Source organism: Bos indicus x Bos taurus, chromosome 11, assembly GCF_003369695.1.
Source record: "Bos indicus x Bos taurus breed Angus x Brahman F1 hybrid chromosome 11, Bos_hybrid_MaternalHap_v2.0, whole genome shotgun sequence".
NCBI classification, from domain to species: domain Eukaryota; kingdom Metazoa; phylum Chordata; class Mammalia; order Artiodactyla; family Bovidae; genus Bos; species Bos indicus x Bos taurus.
The window spans coordinates 96,449,696-96,458,894 of NC_040086.1; the positions used below are offsets into that span (position 1 = coordinate 96,449,696).

Here is a 9,199-nt window from a genome sequence, read left to right on the forward strand (position 1 = left end):
TGGATGGGCCTAAAGAGTATTATGCTTAGCGAAATAAATCAGATAAGAAATACAGATACTCTATGTTATCATTTGTATGTGTAATCTAAAAAATAAAGCAAAGAAATGGATATAACAAAACAGAAACAGACTTATAGAGAACAAACTGGTGTCACCAGTGTGGAGAAGGAAATGGAGAGGGGTGAGATAGGTTATGGAATTAAGAGACACAGACTACTTTGGATAAAATAAATAAGGATATTTGCAGACTATAAAACAATAAGGATATTTGGATAAAATAAACAAGGATACACAGTACAGGGGCATTCTGCCATTATATTGCAATAACATTAACTGAGAATAATCTGTAAAAACATTGAATCACTGTTATACACCTGAAGCTAATGTCATATTGTAAATCCACTGTACTTCAATTAAAAAAAAGATAAAAAGGGCAGCCATCACCATCATTTTACAGATGAAGAAACCAAGTCTTCAAACAGGTTAAAGTGATTGCCTAAGGACATTAACTGATAAACGGTGGGTTTAAAACGGGAACACAAAGGGCTTCCTGGTGGTCCAGTGGTTAAGAATCTGCCTTGAAAGGCAAGGGACACCAGATCAATTCCCGGTCCAGGAAGATCCCATATGCCACAGAGCAACTAAGCCCATGCACCACAACTACTGAGCCCACACACTGCAACGACTGAAGCCTGTGTGTCTAGAGCCCGTGCTCCGCAGCGAGAAGCCACCAAAATGAGAAGCCCGTGCACAACAACAGAGTAGTCCCCTCTCGCCACTAGTAAAAGCCTGTGTGCAGCAGTGAAGACCCACCAGTCAAAAAGCCAATTAATTAATTTTAAAAATCAATAAAATGGGGACACGGAGCTAATTTCTTTAATACATTCTCTGATTTGTAAGCACTTTGCAGTGTATTATTGATAAATAAGTAAATAACACCACCACCACGACAATGAACCTAGTGCATATTATAGAGAACGGTAATTGCCAGAGACGGGGGTGGGGGATGGGCAAAATGGGTGAAGGGGGTCAAGGGATACAAACTTCCAGTTATAAGTTCTAGGGATGTAAAGAACAGCATGGTAACTGCAGTTATTAATACTGTATTGCACATCTGAAAGGTGTTAAAAGAGTAGATCATAAAAGTTCTCATTATGAGAAAAAAAGTTTAACTGTATGATGACAGATGACTTCCCAGGTGGCACAGTGGTGAAGAATCCGCCTGCAAAGCAGGAAGCACAGGAGACGTGGGCTCGATCCCAGATTTGGGAAGATCCCCTGAAGGAGGAAATGGCAACCCATTCTAGTACTCTTGCCTGAAAAATCCCAGGGACAGAGGAGCCTGGTGGGCTACAGTCCACGGGGCAACAAGAGTTAGGTATGACTGAGCATGCATGCACCATAGGATATATAAAAACAGATGTTAAACAGATTTGTTATGGTCATTTTGCAACATATACAAATATTGAATTGTTATATTGTACACCTGAAATTAATATATGTCAATTACTGAAATCAGATTGATTTTATTCTTTGCAGCTGAAGATGGAGACGCTCTATACAGTCTGCAAAAACAAGACTGGGAGCTGACTGTGGCTCAGATCATGAACTCCTTATTACAAAATTCAGACTTAAGTTGAAGAATGTAGGGAAAACCACCAGGCCATTCAGGTATGACCTAAATCAAATCCCTTATTATGGTACAGTGGAAGTGACAAATAGATTCAAGGGATTAGGTCTGATAGAGTGCCTGAAGAACTATGGATGGAGGTTCGTGACACTGTATAGGAGGTGGTCATCAAAACCATCCCCAAGAAAAAGAAATGCAAAAAGGAAAAGTGGATATCTGAGGAGGCCTTACAAATAGATGAGAAAAGAAGAGAAGCGAAAGCCAAAGGAGAAAAGGAAAGCTATACCCATCTGAATGCAGAGTTCCCAAGAATAGCAGAGAGAGATAAGAAACCCTTCTAAGTGAACAATGCAAAGAAATAGAGGAAAATAATAGAAAGGAAATAGAGATCTCTTTAAAAAATTAGAGATACCAATGGAACACTTCATGCAAAGATGGGCAGAATAAAGGACAGAAACAACATGGACCTAACCAAAGCAGAAGATATTAAGAAGAGGTGGCAAGAATACACAGAAGAACTATACAGAAAAGATCTTAATAACCCAGATAACCACAATGGTGTGATCACTCACTTAGAGCTAGACATCTTGGAGTGTGAAGTCAAGTGGGCCTTAGGAAGCATCACTATGAACAAAGCTAGTGGGGGTGAAGGAATTCCAGCTGAGCTATTTCAAATACTAAAAGATGATGCTGTTAAAATGCTGCACTCAACATACCAGCAAATTTGGAAAACTCAGCAGTGGCCACAGGACTGGAAAAGGTCAGTTTTCATTCCAATCCCAAAGAAAGGTAATGCCAAAGAATGTTGAAACTACCACAAAATTGCCCTCATTTCACGTGCTATCAAGGTAATATTCAAAATCCTTCAACCTAGGCTTCAATAGTATGTGAACCAAGAACTTCCAGATGTACAAGCTGGATGTAGAAAAGGCAGAGGAACCAGAGATCAAATTGCCAACATCCGTTGGATCATAGAAAAAGCAAGAGAATTCCAGAAAAACATCTACTTCTGGTTCATTGACTATGCTAAAGCCTTTGACTATGTGGATCACAACATACTGTGAAAAATTCAAGAGATGGAAAGAGTAGATCACCTCACCTGCCTCCTGAGAAACCTGTATGCAGGTCAAGAAGCAACACTTAGAACTGGACATGAAACAATGGACAGGTTCAAAACTAGGAAAGGTGTGTATCAAGGCTGTATATTGTCACCCTGCTTATTTATCATATGCAGAGTACATCATGCAAAATGCCAGACTAGATGAAGCACAAGCTGGAATCAAGACTGCAGGGAGAAATATCAATAACCTCACATATGCAAGTGACACCACCCTTGATGAAGGTGAGAGAGGACAGTGAAAAAGCTGCCTTAAAACTCAACATTCAAAAAACTAAGATTGTGGCATAGATGGGGAAACAATGAAAACAGTGACAGGTTTTACTTTCTTGGGCTCCAAAATCACTGTGGACAGTGACTGCAGCCATGAAATTAAACGACACTTGCTCCTTGGAAGAAAAGCTATGACAAACCTAGACAGCATATTAAAAAACAGATGCATTACTCTGCCAACAAAGGTCCATATAGACAAAGCTATGGTTTTTCCAGTAGTCATGTATGGATGTGAGAGTTGGACCATAAAGAAGGCTGAGGGCTAAAGAATGGATGCTTTTCAACTGTGGTGTTGGAGAAGATCTTGAGAGTCCCTTGGACTGCAACAAGATCAAACCAGTCAATCATAAAGGAAACTCTGACACTTTGGCCACCTGATGCAAAAAGCTGATTCATTCGAAAAGACCCTGATGCTGGGAAAGCTTGAAGGCGGGAGGAGAAGGGGATGACAGAGGATGAGATGGTTGGATGGCATCACCGACTCAATGGATATGAGTTTGAGCAAGCTCTGGGAGCTGGTCATGCAGCTGGCGTGCTGCAGTCCATGGGGTCGCAAAGAGTCAGACACGACTGAGTGACTGAACAACAATAGCAACCTCAGTAAAAAAAAAAACTCAATATTTAATTTTTGAAGTTATTAATATAGTCCAATTATCAATCTTTTCCTTTCTGCACCTTAAGAATCTTTGCCCATCCTCTCTAATCCTTTAAAAATGACTTTTGTTTCCAACTAGTCCCCATCCCTTGGAGAGGAGTCCTGGAAGACAGTAGAAGAAAGGTTTTGGAAGAGACAAGGTGGGTACTGAGCTCTGAAGGGGATGGACTGGGATGAAGGATGTTCCAAGTAAGGGGCAAACAAATGGAGGGGGGTTTGCATTTGGTCACACAGCCCCCGCACACGTTTACGGAGGACCACAGCAATCTGCTTTGTGTGTTACACCACAGTCCATGGGCTCAGACTCTTTCTACCTTCATAGGTTATGCCTATGCAGAAACCAGGCTGCAGAAGGATGGGTCAACCAGAGGGAGCTCAGGGTGTCCAACCAGAGTACTCCCAGAGCCCATGCTGAGCCTGAAGGCAGCCGGGATTCCATGCTCTGGGTGTCCTGTCCCGTTTGGGGATGACTCCTGAGGTTCGATGGCCCCAGCTCAGCACCCAGCTCTGAACACAAGCCTGGGGCCCTGAGAAAACAGCCAGCAATCACCAGGGCTTTCCAGGGGAGGATCTGAAGTGAGACCCTTAAGATGCTTGGCACACAGTGTGGCCTAATGCTGGCTACCAGCCACAGAAGGTACTGGGCTCCAAGGAGGCCAAGGAAGGCCCATTTAGGATACGCAGGAAGGGGGAGAGGCACTCTTAGGAGACCCCAGCCCACCCCAGACCTATCCACCCAGTGTGGGGGCCCCTGGCCTGGGTGCCCCATCAGTATTCCCTGGCTGGATTTTGCCAGAAAATTTCCAAGAGCTCCGTATTTGGAATTTGCTTCCAGCACCACCTCACCCATCAGCGCTTCCCGCTCAGGTAGAGGGCCGCGGTGGGCCCCCCAGTACTCCACCCCTCGGAGGGGCGGCAACAGCCTTTGGTTGCTTCCAGGGAGCAGGCCTTTCGCAGGGAGGCACTCCCCCACTTTGAATTCCATTTCCCAGTCGGGGGAACCTGGGAGGTCTCTTGCCCCTATCTTCTGCCTGTTTTCCCCTCTGTAAAAACAGGGCTTATCGCGTCCTAGACCTCCCTTTCCGGCTGGTGCAGAGCACGAGGCCCCTCTCCGCCCGCAGCCTGGGACGCGGGCTCGCGCGCCCCAGTCCGGCCACGCGAGGGCGCTCTGCCGCGCCCGGCCCGGCGCCGGCCCTCGCTGGGCTCTGCGGGGGCCCCGGCTCTGCGTGCTGGCGGCTCACCCACCGTTCGGAAAAGAAAGCAGAGCTCCGAGAACCCCTCTGACAGTTCGGAAAACGAATCCATCGCCTCCGCACTGCGGACATTTGTTTGGATGGAGGCCAGCCCGCCGCGCGAGCCCCTCCGCGCCTCTCGGAGGTCCCACCCCAGCCGCTCCCCGCAGGTTTGCGGAGGGCGGCCCGCGTGGGCTCTCGACCGCCGCAAGGGAATAACCAGCCCCGCTCGCCAAGCTCGGAATCCGGATCAGCTGGAGGGACCCAAAGCCTTCGGCTTCGCCCTCCCCCAGTAGCTTGGACCACATCCTAGAGACCAAACTCTGAGCCTCGACTTCCACACATAAATTGGGAAAGACAACAGTCCCTACTGTGGAAGTTGCTGAGAAAGTTAGAGATGGGTCTCTATCGTCCGGGCTTTAGACAAACCACCTGCGTCTTTCTGAGCCTCAGTTTCCCCAGCCGCAAAATGGAGATAATAAAAGTCTTTACCTCCCGGGTCACTGAACAGGCCAGATTGCAGCAGCCACTTGGCACCCCCTGAGCTTTCAGGCAGTGGAGCCACTGGGGTGGTTAGGAAGGCTCTGCAGAGGCACCGAGTTCACAGCTCATTCCAGAGCCCCAGAACCCCATGGGGTTGTCTATTAGGAACCAGGTCCCCCAGCTGGCTTAGAGCATGGCTGATGATCCCTCACTTCCCTGGCTCAGATGGGGGGCTCGCTGTGCAGCCCACACGGGCATGTGGGCAGGGGGCTGGGAGGCAGGGCCCCCCACTCCTCCTGGTTGGTCTTCAGGGCCCTCTCTGGTTGAATCACCAGGCAAAAACACACAGCTCTGACACCATCCAGAAAATGAAAATGTCTCCGGCATCTAATCCTTCCCTTTCTTTTGTCAACTTAAATCTCCCTGAAACATAACCGAGATACCAGACGCAGTGTGAGCGTTCATGATGGAGCCGGCCTCCTCCCATAAAGCCGGCCTCAGGGACTTTGTGCAGCAGAGCAATGCCTCCAGTCAGGCTCTACCTCACCAGGTAGGTGATGACCTCTGACCTCCCCAGTCCACATCACAACGTGCCTCCACACTGGCCCTGACCTGACGGGCACCCTCAAGCCCTGACTTCCTTCCCAGACAAGGGCTGCTACCCACCCCCATCTACTCACCCCCCAAATATTTGGAATGGTCTTTGACTGAAATGAGATTAATCCTCAGTTCCCTGACAGTGTCTTTGGGCATGTGTTTTTATAACCTCCCTTTCAAATGAGAACCATTTGTCGTGGGGAAGCTGGGGAGGCCCAGCCCTAACTGCTGGGCCAGACATCATCGGCACCTGATTGAATGTCAAGGACAGTGTGAGGGGGCAGGGCCAAGGTGACGGCAGGCTGTAAGCAGCGATGACCTGTCCTTTGCTAGTCCCCGGCCCAAGCCAGTGTCATAAGTCTGAGGATCCTGGCTCCAACCCAGTCTCTCCCACCCGCCAGCCAAATACCCTTGAGCTGGTGAGCCTTTAGCCTTTGCCTCTAGGAGCCTTACTCTCCTCATCTGTAAAATGGGAGAGTTGGGCTTCCTAGGTGGCGCTAGTGATAAAGAATCTGCCTGCCAAAGCAGGAGATGCAAGAGATGGAAGAGCTGCAGGTTGGATCCCTGAGTTGGGAAGATCCCCTGGAGGAGGGCATGGCAACTCATTCCAGTATTCTTTCCTGGAGAATCCCATGGACAGAGGAGCCTGGCAGGCTACAGTCCAGGGGGTCACAAAGACACGACTAAAGCAACTTAGCATGCACACACGCTGGGCCCAGCCCAGTGCCTGATAAATAATAGATCTTCAATGTCCAAAGAGGCTTTTGGTGGGGAGGCAAAGCAGCCCACGCTGGGGTCTTCCAGGGGGTTGCAAATGTCTGTCCAATGTGTGACTCAAGTCTGTTCCCTTTCCGGGCTCACCCTAAGTGAGGGGCACATCCTTGCATAGAACTTGAGTGGCTGGCACTTGAATAGGGAGAGGGTCGAGTTTATAGGTGCCCCCACGCAGTCTCTTTAATTAGCTCCGAGCCCTCTGTCGGTGGCCTCCCTGCTCAGCACCATCTCCCCCCTACCCCCACCGCCACCCCAGGTCCTGTTTGAAGTTGGCAGACCCCCACCCGCTTCCTGCCGCCCCAGCTTGCTGAACCAACTACAGACCCTTGGGGCTCAGCTGGGAGGAATTTATTGGTGGAGAATTTCAATCATGGGTTCTTGGCTCAAACTTGTTGCTTCCCCCACCCCCAAAGTCTCCCCAGCAGTTTGATACTCATGGAACTGAGGCTCAAAGGAGGGACTTCTGACGATCTCAGAATTCCACCTGGGCAGGTCGGAGAGTTCACAGCCCCTCGTCACTCGGAGGAAGGGAATGCAGAGGAGCAAGGATGCAGGTTCCTGAGACCATACAGAGGTACCGGAATTTGCTCACCTTCCAGGGCTGCTTAGAAACACCATTCCCACCTTCACTAGCATCCCCTCCCCAGCACCGCGGCAGGTGTCTGGATCTCTGAGGTGTGAGCTTCCCCTCTCCCCAAAGTTGGTCTCGGGGCTGGGGGAAAATGGGGGAATCCGAAGAGCCCGGAAAGGCAGACCTGGTCACCAAAGCCACAGAGATGTACCATTTTTCTGAAGCCGTGTGCCTTTGCCTCCCCAGAGGCCTTCCCTGGGCGGTTTCCAGACCAAGAAGCCCACGCCCTTCCCCGGGAGCCAAGCCAAGAAGGTCCTGGGACTGAGGGCCCCATATGCCGCTCATTTTCCAACCCCTCTGGGCAGGGCTGCCTCCGCTCCATGCCTCAGAGAGATCTTTGCAATGATGGATAAGCCGTGGCCCCGACGGCCCTGGCCCTGGGGAGGAAAAAAAACATCTTTTGCAGTTTCGTGTAAAGCCTCCCACTTTTCGCTTAATAAGTGCTGAAAGAGGCACAAACAGAGGGACCCCGAGCTTGCCATGACTAACAAGATGACCACATCAGGCAGAGCCGAGCTGGGGGAGAGGACCGCGCCGGCCGGCCGCCCGGCTTCCCGGCGCGGAGGTGTCCGATTCCCGATTCCCTCCCGGGACGCTCCGCCAACAGTGCTTTGAAGCCATGCCTAGGAGCCCGGAGCAGGGAGGCACGGAGCGAAGTGGGGAAAGGGCTGGTCCTCCCTCCCGCCTCCCGCAGGATGGGCACAGATCGCCCAAGATAAAGGAACCGCAGCCTCCTCCAACTTGTGCTGAGTCGCTCTTTTCAAAAGCCCTTTCAGATGGTTTCACTTCTCCGCGCGCGCTTTGTTGAAAGATGTAAAAATTTCAAACCACCACAGAGTAAACATTTCAAAACTCGCTCTTTGCAAAAATCAGTCACATTTTCCCAAAAAAAAAAAAAATCTTGAATTCCATCTCTCCACGCACCACCACTCCCCCCGTCTCCCCCGCCCCCTCAATCCCTTTTTCTGCGCTCTTTGGATTCGAGTGTTTTTCATTAATTTAGAAGCAGTCCAGGTAAAGCTGGTGTTTGCGAGCTGGTGTTTTACGGGCGGGAAGTAGCTTTGTTATTTAGGAGATGTTTTAGATAAGTCAATGTCTTGTCAAAATCAAGCAGGTTTTCTTTATTAGGGTGAAATCGTAATGAACTCATCTGCTTCTAATATTTATAAAGAGAAGAGAGGCCATTAATTCTACTGCTTGTGAATAAAACCATCTGTGATTTCTTTCCATTTGATGGGTTTTGGTTTTAATATACATTTTTCACAAATAAGCGCAGAGATTTTTTGGTGAAAATGTCACATTCAGGATCTCATAAAGAAAGAATGCAAAGAGAGGAAAACGAAATGTTTTGTTAGCTAAGTAATTTCTCACCTTGCAGAGTGGGGAACATTTGAGCCAACTTTAGCACATTTGGGTGATGGAATCGCCCGTTCAACGCTAATGCAATCCATGACATGTTACAAGGCGAACCGTGTCCGTTTTGAAGTTTGTTTTCCTTCGGGAATTACACAGTTCATTTAACCTAATCTGTCCTGACACTTGAATTATAATATCATGAGCTTCTTCAGGGAAGTAAAACAGTAGTTGCCTGCTTAAAAGCAAAGCAGAAGTTAATAAAGCGGGCAAAATGTCAAGGAAAAGGAGCTAATCGAATCGCAGTGTCATTCTCTAGAGAAAATACAGTCAAGTTGTATTTTTTTTCCAGTCGAAATCTTGGACGCCTAATGACACATTTCTGTCCAGGAAGAAATTTGAACTCCGAAACCAAACTTGATTAAACCCCAAACTGCAAGACCTTGCCCACTGG

At 48.7% G+C, this 9,199-nt stretch overlaps 1 long non-coding RNA gene across 1 annotated transcript; it reads left to right on the forward strand.

Moving 5' to 3' along the window:
- Positions 1-1,631: 1,631 nt before the first annotated feature.
- LOC113901653 lies at positions 1,632-8,291 on the forward strand. The gene is made up of 4 exons (XR_003513497.1): positions 1,632-1,671; positions 3,755-5,940; positions 7,175-7,335; positions 7,579-8,291. It is a non-coding gene; the product is annotated as an uncharacterized LOC113901653 (long non-coding RNA).
- Positions 8,292-9,199: the final 908 nt, after the last annotated feature.